The sequence below is a fragment of the Gossypium arboreum genome, chromosome 3, assembly GCF_025698485.1.
Source record: "Gossypium arboreum isolate Shixiya-1 chromosome 3, ASM2569848v2, whole genome shotgun sequence".
Taxonomy (NCBI): Eukaryota; Viridiplantae; Streptophyta; class Magnoliopsida; order Malvales; family Malvaceae; genus Gossypium; species Gossypium arboreum.
This window is the reverse complement of record NC_069072.1, coordinates 105051935-105065325: the sequence shown is the minus strand read 5'-3', so window position 1 is coordinate 105065325 and position 13391 is coordinate 105051935. Positions and strand designations below refer to the sequence as shown.

Here is a 13391-nt window from a genome sequence, read left to right as displayed (position 1 = left end):
TCATTGATGGCTTGCTATATAATAGCTGAATATATTGAGAATTTGATATAACATGATGTTTTATTAAGTTGGAAAACTTGTGAAAGAATGAAAAGGAAGGTAAGTTTGTATGTAAATAATATATCGTTTTTACTTATGTTATAATATTTTGTTATTATATGGGAGGTGGTTGCATACTGAATGATCACTTGATGTAAATTATGAATTGAAATTGATTATGGATGAATTGGTAAAATGTTGAAAAGTGAAGAATTTCCCGGTTGGACCTTCAGAATAGAAAATATACGAATGATCCGTTGTGAGAACACATGTGTAGTACTATGTGTAGGCTACTATGTGTTTAAAATGGTTTTAGGTCACTGTGTAGTAAAAAGTGCAGGCTACTACGTGTACCAAATGGTTAGGTCGCATGTGTAGTACTAAGTACAGGCTACTATGCGTATCCGATAGCTTCGGCCACATGTGTGGTACTAAGTGCAGGCCACTATGTGTAAAAGATAGCTTTGGTCACAAGTGTGGTACTATGTGAAGGCCACTTTGTGAAGAAGGTAGCTTTGACTACAACGGTGGTACTATGTGCAGGCCACGGGCATCCATTATTATTCTGATGTGTTCAATGGGAAATGACTAGGTGTAATTGAATATGACTATGTGATGAATAAGAGAAGGTTCGTGTGTGTAAACTTATGAGCAACATGCTCGATATGTGATCGAACTTTGGTAAGATTGATACGGAGTAAGTGTTACAATGAAAGTTACTACAAAGAAAACATGAAAGAGTGAAATTTAGTAATAAAATAGTTTTGGACAGCAACAGTTGTGTGACTTTGAAAAATCACCAAAAATAGTATAAGTCGAATTAGAAGTTCAATAAGAAAAATAATTTATATTATGAGATATTTGAATTTTTGTGAGACAGAGTTAGAATGATTTTGGAATCCCTTGTTCTGATTTGGGAAAATCATTAAAAATTGTACAAAAATAATTATTGGTAATAATTTATATGCTTAAAAGACTTAATGAGTTTATTTTTAAAAGAAACAAACGGGAACATTATCCAAATCTTGTATGAAGAGATAATTAATTTTTAGTGCAGAGGGGTCGGAACTGTAGGACAGCGAAATAGGGGTGACTTTAAAGAATATAATTTACTTATTGGCTAAACCAAAAAATTCTAAAATTTTATGGTAATAATATATGTGAGTCTAGTTTCTGGGAAAATTATCGATTCTCAATTTTGAGTCTCGTAGCTCCATATATAAATAATTTAGTGTCCATGACTTGAGAAAACAACTTAACTAGACTTTGAATAAATAGAGAGTAATTGAAAAATAGCATGTTAATACATTGCCTATTATTTTTCATGCGAGCTTACTAAGCGTAAAGCTTACTCCCTCCTTTCCATTTCTTTTAGTGTTGTCAGGTCGGCTCTGGGTTGGAGATCATTGGAGGCAGCATCACACTATCAAGCCAATACCTTTGGAGTATTGATACATATGTTAGAAATATCAAGTGAGTGGCATGTATAGGGACCTAGTTCTATGACATGTGTTATTATGATTTGGCTAAATGTATTAGCCTATATCGAGCTATTGTATATGGCCATGAGAGGTGGCTCAAATTGATTATGGTTTGTAAGTCTAGCTAATCATGTTACATTTTAATGCATATGATGTGATGATATGAATATGCTTGTTTGCCATGCATGGTTGGTAATATGTCATGTGTGTTGAATGTGTATTTTATGACCAATAGAGGTGGTCATGACCATGAATTAAACGTGTAATATGGTAATAAGATGATAGTGCCTTGAACATGGATGTTTGATGTATAAGTTAGTAACCATATTTTAATGGTATAAGTGATTAATGAGATGACAAGGTCAAATGAATGTGTAATAATGTGGCTAGACTAGTTTATCATGAGTAGGTGGAACATATGTATAATGACGAGCTAAGGTTTAATGTGTCTTAATAAAGGGTGTTTAATCACTAAAATGATGCCATGAGTTGTGAGTTTGATGTTTATAAGGTTGTAAGGGTTTATAGGAAACATGAAGGCTTGGAAAATAGCCTAAGTGTTAGCCACACGGGCAGAGACACGGCCATGTGTCTCAGCCATGTAGAGGACCCGGCCTAGTACATGGGTGTGTGGTCTGGTCGTGTGTTTAAATTATTTTACTGATGTCACAGATAGAGAGTTACATGGGCGTGTCCTAAGCCAGATGGGCATGTGTGACCACACTGTTCAACACAGAAGGGTGTGTAACTCTCCAAAGTAAGAAATTTGCTAAGTTGTCCAAAGTTTATCGAAAGTTCTCGGTTTAGTCCCGAACCACCCCGATGTATTTTTTATGCCTCGAAGGCACGTATAAGGGACGATATACATGTGTTTGAAAAGTTTTAATTTGGATGAAAATTTTATAGCCCGATTTTTACATGAATGACTGTGTATGTGTTCGGTAATGCCTCGTATTCTATCCTGGTCTGGGGTATGGGTAAGGGGTGTTACATTTAGTGGTATCAGAGTTATTGTTTAGTCACTTCTCAGACTAACCTAGCATATGTATGGGAGTCTAGCTATACATGCAACCGATCTGAGATAGTGTGATGTTTCTCGACTCGTATGATAGCCACTTTGTTTAGACAAAGGTACCCTCCAACCAAGCTATATCCGACCATATTGATTGTGGTAATGAGGTATTTGAGTAAAGTACAATCATGATGAGTTAAAACTTGGAAAGGTACGAATGAGATTCATAATATCCTGTTAGGGATAAAATGTCATTGTCCCGTTTGGATATTAAAATTTGATAGATTGAAATGAATTATTGAAATGAGATAAAGGATTATATGGCATAATGAACTTACTTATGATTGACTGATAATTCCATAGTGTATGTGATTGAATTGCTCGAGTAAATGTATGTGTTTAGATAACTTATCAAAAATATTAATAGGATGAATATTCATGTATATCTGTTTGGATGATCATGATTGGCAAGCTTGTATAATTTGAGTAAATGTGTTAAATTGCTTGGACTGATTTATATGATTGTAATGATATATCTAAATGATGATGTACTAGGTAAAAGTATAGATTGTGATAAACTTATCTATGTTTGTTGGCCCTTGTATGATATCATGTGCATGACTTGTATGATTAAATGTATAGATAAGTAAAGTTATCCGAAAAACATGGAATACATGCATAGGTATACTTGTTAAAATGAGATAACTAGAAAGTGGGCGTAAAATCAATATAAAAGTTAAGTTTACCTGAAATGAATGAGATTATTGTAATAATGTTGCTATGATGATGAAAATTGTGTTACATGTAAATGTATATAAGAGTCGAGTTAGAGGCCCTACGACTCCCTCTCCCTTACCAAAGTGGTGTTTTATAACGAAAATTCCTGAGATTTGTGTTGAATGAGTTCTCGGGTGAGAAACCAAAGAGTTCAGTGATAGAATGGTTACAAGCATGATTAGAGATTGAGAATGGGTTGATAAGTACAGACATAAGCTAGAAAGATATCGAATTAACCGAAAGATTGTTTAATTTTCGCAACATCGCAGTTAGTGAAAAGGTTAATTTTGGTAAAATGACTTATCCTAGTATGATGTCGAGAAATGTATTGATTGAAATTCCCTCATGAGCTGATCTCCTTTAGTGAAAATAATAATATGGAAATTCTGATGCAAAAAATAGTTAAAGGAATAATGTTCGAATGTGAGATGTTTGGGTATGGTAATTACAGTAAGTAGATGATGGTTGTCTCTCGTAAGGCACTCTAGGAGTCCATTTATTTCTAGAAATATTTTGTAGTCGTTGTATATTCTCTGATGAATTTTTGTAATATGGAAATGTTCCCTGATCTTAATGATAGACAAAGGCATTGTCAGTCTGATTAGATTTTCTTGTTTTGGATTTCTTTGTGTTAGATTTCTATATTCAGGATTTCTCCGTTATGGATTTCCTTATCTTGAATTCTTGGTCATCTTTATCTTGCAACTTGTCGAACATAGCTTATAGTTAAAGTATGACTTTTAGCTTGCGATATATATATCAAGTATGATTATGCCTCTGATTTGATCATAGTGATCTGGTGATCTTAGTATTTGGATGTCTCTAAATTTCTGTATAAGGATTTAACATTGGCAAAAGCTTAAGTGGTAAAATTTTTGTCTTGTGAAATTAATGGCTTAATTCATGATTGGCAAAGCTTGGACAGATGAGAACATTGTTAACCGAAGCCTTTTAAACCGGTCTAGTCTGGGTTGAGTTCTCGATTTTCAGTGATGTATTGTTGTTTGAATGGTGATGTGCTTTAAGACAAGAAGACAAGTGATAGCTTAAAGTATCTGATGTCATAGAAAGACCTGAGTTTGCTATAGTGTAAATGACTTGGGTATTAAAAGATGTTGAGATGGTTATTGTATGATCCTTGTGTAAGAATATTTGAAATGTTAATGGGGTTAAAGCTGAGCATCAGGTTCTACCAGAGTTATCTCTGCCAGTATTGATATTAGGATGGAAAATGAGAAAGGATTATCCTCAAGGCCCTATCAGGATCATCACTGTCTTTGAAAGAGAAAAATGTCATGTAGCTTATAGTTAAATATTTGACAAGATATGTAAATCATGCTGGTATGTACTGAATTTTTGCTCATCATGTTCGAGGAATTTCATGTCTTTATGAATGTTGGACATCTTGAGATTCTAGTCACTAATCAGATTGAGATTCGGGTTTCATATCATGATTTCTTGGGAAAGCCAGAGGAGGCCTTGAAATGAAAGGTAACTGAGAGTTGAATTGGAAAATAATTGGACTGTGTGGAATTATAAAGAGTATGAGGTCGAGATGAACTGGCTAGTTTCACTATTCAAATTCGAAAAAGATTGAGGTATGAATGTATATGTAACATGATAGTATGGATCGGACTTTTGAGTACATGAACTTTCTGATGGAGATTAAGTTTCAGTGAAAGTGTTGTAAAATGAAAACCACTCATGATTCTTGTATGTGGAATTTAAGAGATAGGTAGTAAAAGCTCAGCTTGAGTGAAAGTTCTTTGACATCGATAATAGGATTGAGGAAAATAAGTAAAAACCAAAACTACTTTTCTGGTAAGATTTTCGAGGAAAAAAATCCATAAATGGGGGAGAAATATAACATCCCGATTTTAGGCCTAGTCAGAACAGTGGTTTCAAGATCACAAATCTGATGAGGAAAATTTTATTTTTATTATATTTTTATGGTCTACAATTTTACAGAATGAATTTGTGAAAATTTCGTTCGAAAATTTTGACATTTGTGCACTCAATTTAGTCAAAAGGACTAAATCGTAAAAAGTGCAAAAGTTGAGTTCTACATGGTAGAGGTGTCCAATTGTTATGAAATTTTAAATTTGAAGTCCTAATATGGTAATTATATCATTGGTTAAGTTGGTGGACAAAAATGGACATGGTTAGGCATGTTTCCAAAGTTTTTTATTAAGGGCATTTTGGTCATTTAGTTATTAAAATGAATTAAAAACAAAATTAAAATCCAAAATTTATCCATCTTCAACCTCTTGGCCGAAAATTGCATGGAGAAACCATGGATAGGTTTTTCAAGCTTCCAAGCTCGATTGTAAGTCTATTCTAGCCCCGTTTTTAATGATTTTTACGTTTTTGCAATTCTCGTAACAAGATCTATCTATTTCTACCATTAATTTGAGCTAGGGATCATGTTTAAAAATTGACCCATGTGTGACATGCATGCATTTTGATGTCTAATGGTAGAAAATGAGTGTTGGCTGTTAAATAAATGATTTTTACCAAGCGATTTTCGATGAAAACGTCCGAAAGGACCATTTTGTAAGTAAAAATGGTATAAAAGGGTGTTTTGATGAGAATTGAAGTTTTCTAATAGTTATGTAAATGGTTCAACTAGACCTATAGAGTGAGAAAATTGAATAAAAATCACTTTATGAGCCTAGGGGCAAAAGTGTAATTTTGATAAAGTTTAGGGCAAAAATGTAATTTTTTCAAAATACGATTTTTGGATCACATTAAGTAATGTGAATAATAATTGGACTAAATGTGATATTATACATCAAGGAAAATGAGGATTGGACCTAGATCGGGTGAAAAATGGAAAATGAACGGTTAGGTTCCTTTTTGCTATTTTGGTGCCGAGGTAAGTTCGTGTGTCAATAATATTTCAATGCTGTATTTGAATTGAAAATTATATATTATTATTGCATGAATGGCATGATTTAATATATTGAAAAGTGATGAAAGAATGGTATATAAAATTTGTGAGAACAATGATATATTACTAGTAGCATATGAAATGTTTGATGGTTCAATCATTGATGGCTTGCTATATAATAGTTGAATATATTGAGAATTTGATATAACATGATGTTTTATTAAGTTGGATAGCTTGTGAAAGAGTGAAAACGAAGGTAAGTTTGTATGTAAATAATATATCGTTTTTACTTATGTTATAATATTTTGTTATTATATGAGAGGTGGTTACATATTGAATGATCACTTTATGTAAATTATGAATTGAAATTGATTATGGATGAATTGGTAAAATGTTGAAAAGTGAGGAATTTCCTGGTTGGACTTTTGGAATAAAAAAGATACGAATGATCCGTTGTGAGAACACATGTGTAGTACTATATGCTGGCTACTATGTGTTTAAAATGGTTTTAGCTCACATGTGTAGTACTAAGTGTAGGCTACTACGTGTACCAGATGGTTAGGTCACATGTCTAGTACTAAGTGCAGGCTACTATGCGTACCCGATAGCTTCAGTCACATGTGTGGTACTAAGTGCAGGCCACTATGTGTAAAAGATAGCTTTGGTCACAAGTGTGGTACTATGTGAAGGCCACTTTGTGAAGAAGGTAGCTTTGACTACAACGGTGGTACTATGTGTAGGCCACCGGGCATCCATTATTATTTCGATGTGTTTAACGGGAAATGACTAGGTGTAATTGAATATGAATATGTGATAAATAAGTGATTCGTGTGTAAACTTATGAGCAACGTGCTCGTTATGTGATCGAACTTTGGTAAGATTGATACGGAGTAAGTGTTACAATGAAAGTTACTACAATGGAAACATGAAAGAGTGAAATTTAGTAATAAAACAGTTTTGGACAGCAATAGTTGTGTGACTTTGAAAAATCACCAAAAATTGTGTAAATCGAATTAAAAGTTGAATAAAATATGAAATAAAAGATTTTTGAGTCTATTTTCATTTAAAGGAAACGATGTTAGCAAAATAATTTATATTATGAGATATTTGACTTTTTGTGAGACAGAGTTAAAATGATTTTGGAATCCCCTGTTCTGATTTGGGAAAATCATTAAAAATTATAAAAAAAAATTATTGGTAATAATTTATATGCTTAAAAGCCTTAAGGAGTCTATTTTCGAAAGAAACAAATAGGAACATTATCCAAATTTTGGATGAAGAGATAATTAATTCTTAGTGCAGAGGGATCGGAACTGTCAGGCAGTGAAATAGGGGTGACTTTAAAGAGTAAACTTTACTTATTGGCTAGACGAAAAAATTTTGAAAATTTTATGGTAACAAGATATGTGAGTCTAGTTTCTGGGAAAATTAGCGGTTCTCAATTTTGAGTTTCGTAGCTCTGGATATAAATAATTTAGTGTCCGTGACTTGAGAAAATAACTTAACTGGACTTTACATAAATAGAGAGGAATTGAAAAATAGCATGTTAATACATTGCTTATTATTTTTCATGCGAGCTTACTAAGCATAAAGCTTACTCCTCCTTTCCATTTCTTTTAGTATTGTCGTCGGCTCGGGGTTGGAGATCGTTGGAGGCAGCATCACACTATCAAGCCAATACCTTTGGAGTATTGATACATATGTTAGAAATATCAAGTGAGTAGCTTGTATAGGGACCTAGTTCTATGACATGTGTTATTATGATTTGGCTAAATGTATTGGCCTATATCGAGCTATTGTATATGGCCATGAGAGGTGGCTCATATTCATTATGGTTTGTAAGTCTAGCTAATCATGTTACGTTTTAATGCATATGATGTGATGATATGAATATGTTTGTTTGCCATGCATGGTTGGTAATATGTCATGTGTGTTGAATGCGTGTTTTATGACCAATCAAGGTGGTCATGACCATGAATTAAACGTGTAATATGGTAATAAGATGATAGTGCCTTGAACATTGATGTTTAATTTATAAGTTAGTAACCATATTTTAATGGTATAAGTGATTAATGAGATGACAAGGTCAAATGAATGTGTAATAATGTGGCTAGACTAGTTTATCATGAGTAGGTGGAACATATGTATAATGACGAGCTAAGGTTTAATGTGTCTTAATAAAGGGTGTTTAATCACTAAAATGATGCCATGAGTTGTGCGTTTGATGTGTATAAGGTTGTAAGGGTTTATGGGAAACATGAAGGCTTGGAAAATAGCCTAAGTGTTAGCCACACTGACAGAGACACGGCCATGTGTCTCCATCATGTAGAGGACCCGGCCTAGCACACGGGTGTGTGGCCTGACCGTGTGGTTCAAATTGTTTTGTTGATGTCACAAACAAAGAGTTACATGGGCATGTCCCAAGCCACATGGGCGTATGTGACCACATAGTTCAACACACACGGGCGTGTGACTCTCCAAAGCAAGAAATTTGCTAAGTTGTCCAAAGTTTATCGAAAGTTCTCGGTTTAGTCCCGAACCATCCCAATATATGTTTTAGGCCTTGAAGGCCTATATAAGGGATGATATACATGTGTTTGAAAAGTTTTAATTTGGATGAAAATTTTATGGCTCGATTTTTGCATGAATGACTGTGTATATGTTTGACAATGCCTCGTATCCTATCCCGGTCTCGGGTATGTGTAAGGGGTGTTACAAAGTATTTCCCGTCTTGCAAGAATGCTAAGTTGAGGAATGAGATCACTGCTTTCCAACAAATGGATGATGAGTCCTTGTATGAGGCATGGGAAATGTACAAAGAATCATTACGAAAGTGCCCTCATCACGGAATCCCACAATGCATCCTACTTGAGACATTTTATAATGGTCTAAATGCTCACATAAAGATAGTAGTGGACGTTTCTGCTAACGGTGCTCTCCTTTCTAAGTCTTATAATGAAGCTTATGAAATCATTGAGAGGATTGCCAGCAACAATTATCAATGGCCAACCAATCGAGCAGTGTTAGGAAGACGAGTTGTTGGAATACATGAATAGACACTCTGACAAAGACTTGGAGAATTTGATACGGTAGCTCTGACGAACTACGTCAAATTCATGAAGGATATCCTGTCCAAAAAATGAAGACTTGGAGAATTTGAGACGGTAGCTCTGACGAAGGAATGCAGTGCATATCTTCAAGACAAACTACCCCCAAAGTTGAAAGATCCTGGATGTTTTACCATACCTTGCAACATTGAAGCAACATATTGTGGTAAGGCATTATGTGAATTAGCTGCGAGTATAAACTTGATGCCTATGCCAATATTTAGGAAGTTGGGGATAGGTGAAGTTAAACTAACTACAGTTACACTTCAATTAGTGGATCGATCTTAGCACATCCAAAAGGAAAAATCGAGGATGTATTGGTAAATGTAGATAAATTTATCTTCCTTGTTGATTTTGTTATTCTAGATTTTGAAGTAGACAAAGAAGTGCCAGTTATCTTAGGAAGACCATTCTTAGCAACCGGAAGGACCCTTATTGATGTGCAGAAGGGCGAGCTTACTATGCGTGTTTAGGATGATCTGGTAACATTTAACATTTTTAAATCTATGCGATTTCCTGACATAATTAATGATTGGCACTACACCAAAACAGACTTTTAGCGGCATTTTTAGCAGGGTTTTAAATGAAAACGCCGGAAAAAATCGAATAGATGGAGTTTTAACGGCGTTTTTAAAAAAACGCCGCAATAGATCGAGCTTTAGCGGCATTTTTGAAAAAGCGCCGCTATAGGTCGACCTTTAGCGGTGTTTTACCAAAATGCCGCTAAAAGGTTAAGCAAAATGACGCTGTTTTACATGAGCTTCATTGGCAGTAGCGGCGTTTTTTCAAAAATGCCGCAATAGATCAAACTTTAGTGGCGTTTATGTTAAGCAAAACGACGTCGTTTTTTATGAGCTTCAATGACATTAGCGGTGCTATCCTAAAAACGCCGCAATAGCTCGCACTTTAGCGGCATTTTTGTAAAAAACACCGTTATAGGTCTCTCCATTAGCGGCGTTTTTTGAAAACACCGCTAATAGGTTAATCAAAACGACGTCGTTTTAAACTAGCTTCAATGGCATTAGCGGCGCTTTACTAAAAATGCCGCAATACATCAATTTTTAACGGCGTTTTTTTAAAAACACCGCTAAAACATTAAGCAAATCCACGTCGTTTTGTTTGAACTTCAATGGCATTAGCGGCGTTTCTCGAAAAACGCCGCTAGAGTTTATGGGGCAGACACATTTTCTTTCTTTAAACAAAGTAAAAGGCAACAAAATCATTACATTTTTGAATTCTTTATTACTTAATATTAGGTGTTTATGGGTGCTAAATATAATATTTGTTTAAATATAATATCATATATTTTATATTTGTTTGAATTTATTTTTAGTAGGGTTTAAAATATAGGTTTAACATTTTGTTAAAGGCTACTAATACTTGCAAATGATTAACCTAAGTCTATTTTGAGTCCAATCATATTATATTTTTAATTTTTGTAATAATTATGTCATTTTAATTTAATATTTTTATTTATTTAATTTTTTATATAGTTATCTTAATATTATTTTAATGTTTATATTAGACTACTATTATACATTTAGTATAAATTTATTTTTTATAAATTATAAAATTACATAGTATATATATAAAATATTATGAAGTTGAAAACGGATTAGACCAAACTTAGGTATTAAATGTTTCAGTCTAACTTATTTTTTTAATGAATTTAAAATTTTCTATTTAAACTGATTTTTAAATTTAATATTTTTATAGGTTTGGGGGTTATGGGTTTAAGGGTTATGATTTAGGGTTGATGATTTATGTTTTATGATTTAGGGTTTGAGGTTTATAATTTAGAAGGTTAGGGGTTTAGGGTTTAAGGGTTAGTGGTTAGGATTAAGGGATATATATGGGTTTAAGGTTTATTGGTTAGGTGTTAGGGGTTTATATGGGTTAAGAGGATAGAGGATAGGGGTTTAGTGTTTTAAAGTTTATTATTTGGGGTTTAGTGTTTAGGGTCTAAGATCTTAGTGTTTAGCGATATTAAGGTTTAAGGGTTATTTGGATAGGAGTTAGGAGTTTAGGGGTTAAGGGGTTCAGGGTCAATGGTTTATGAATTATGTTTTGTGGTTTAAGGTTTAAAGGATAGAGGTTGTGGTTAAGGGTTATGGTTTATGATTTATGATTTATACTTTAAGGGTTAATTAGGGTTTAGGGTCTAGTGTTCGGGGTTTAGGGTTTAGGGTTTATGGTATAGGGTCAGGGTCTTAGTATTTTTCAAGGATTTAAGGGTTATGCTATCATGGTTTAAGGTTAGGGTTTAAGCTGGTAAGCAATAAGATTTTATTTTTAGCGTTTTAGGGTGTTAGGGTTTAGAGTTTAGGGTTATTTTTAGTGTTTAAGGGTTTAGGGTTTAGGAGTATACATGTTTAATATTTAAGGGTTATACTGGGTTAGAGAGATTTAGGGTTTTAGGGTTTGGAGTTTGTGGATTGGATTTTGTGGTTTTGGTTTGGGGCTTAGGGTTTGGTGTTTATGATTTGAGGTTTAGGGTTAGAGTTTGGGGTTTGGGGTTTAGGGTTTAAGGTTTAATTTTGGAATTAAAAACTTAAAAAGTTAAAATTTAATATTTTAGTTACAAAGTTAAATAAAAAAAATTAAAAAAATGATAATCTCAACAGGAAAATTTGAAATAAAAAAGCATAGAAAAATATATGTTAAAAATGAAAAAAATATTAAAATTGTGCATTAGTGGCGTTTTTGAAAACACGCCACAAAAATGAGCTATAGTGGCGTTTGTAATAAAAAACGCCACTAAAAGTTGACCTATACCGGCGTTTTAAATAAAAATGCCGCAAATATTTGAGTTTTAATAGGTTAAACGGCATCGTTTTTTTTCATACTCTTTATCCCCAAGGTAAGCCCCGATACTTAGTATTTTTTCCCAAAACAAAGTTTCCCCTATACCCTCAGTTTCCCCAAATCAAACCCTAAGTTGCTTTCTTCCATATTTCACCGATTCAAGGCCTGAGCTTGGCGTTTCTTCTCAATCAATCTTCCTTTCTTTTTTTAACTCTCTTTCTCTCTCAAATCCTCGATTCCACTTCACTCTCCAGATCTCCCCAGGTATTATTCAAACCTTTCTTACGTTTTTTTTTTCTATTATTCTTTAAATTTATCATCTCTTCAATTTGCACTTCTTTCTCGTTTGTATTTCATCTTAAAATTTGAAATTGTTGTAGAAATTCATTATCAATAATATGTCAAATTTTATGACTATTTTAACACAGACCAATCTGATGAGCCTTTATTGTTTATTCCCAAAAAGGGAATAATGAACTTTTAAAATTGTTTCTCCTTATAATGAACTTTTAAAATTGGAAATAGTATTTGACTTAATCTGCTAAAATAATGAACTTTTAAAATTGTTTCTCCTTATAAGTACATTACAACCACTTCCTCCTCAACCTTTGCATGATCATTTTGCAAGTTGTCATTCTAATGTCATGCTTGGCTTCTCTTTAGGTGGAAAAGACAACATTGTGAAACTTTGGGATGCTAAGACAGGAGAGAGCTTTGCTCGCTATGAGTAAATATCTTGGTGAAACTCATAGAAATGCTAACGATTTTAATTATTTTGAGAAGTAATGCAAGTCTTTTGCAGTCATGACCATAAAAACACAATACTTTGTGTCAGTTGGAACTAGAATGGGAATTGGGTGTTGACTGCTGCAAAGGATCAAACCATTAAGGTCACTATCCTTTTTCTCCCTGCATTATTTAATTGATGGGAGTCTATATATATATATATGGATTATTAAGTTGGTGTGTGACAATGCTAATTATCAGAGGCATTCAAACGTTTGAAACATTCGGTCTATAGACCTTGATGGGGTTAAACTCGAAGTTATAATCATTACGGCTGATAATACTTTAAATGAACAAGACTTTTTACCCAAGAAAAATTATTATTTTATTGTATATTAATTTTTTTTTTCATATTGAAATTCTTTTTATGATGTTCATCTATGAACATGGTCATCCATTTTAATATATATAATACATGTGCAAGGTTCATTACGCCCTTCCATATCCAAAGCTAATTTATTTCTCTTTTATTTCAAATATTAGTTTTATATTTA

At 33.4% G+C, this 13391-nt stretch overlaps 1 non-coding gene across 1 annotated transcript; it reads right to left on the bottom strand.

Moving 5' to 3' along the window:
• Window positions 1–8943: 8943 nt before the first annotated feature.
• On the bottom strand, window positions 8944–9050 carry LOC128291020 (small nucleolar RNA R71). The gene has a single exon (XR_008280799.1). It is a non-coding gene; the product is annotated as a small nucleolar RNA R71 (small nucleolar RNA).
• Window positions 9051–13391: the final 4341 nt, after the last annotated feature.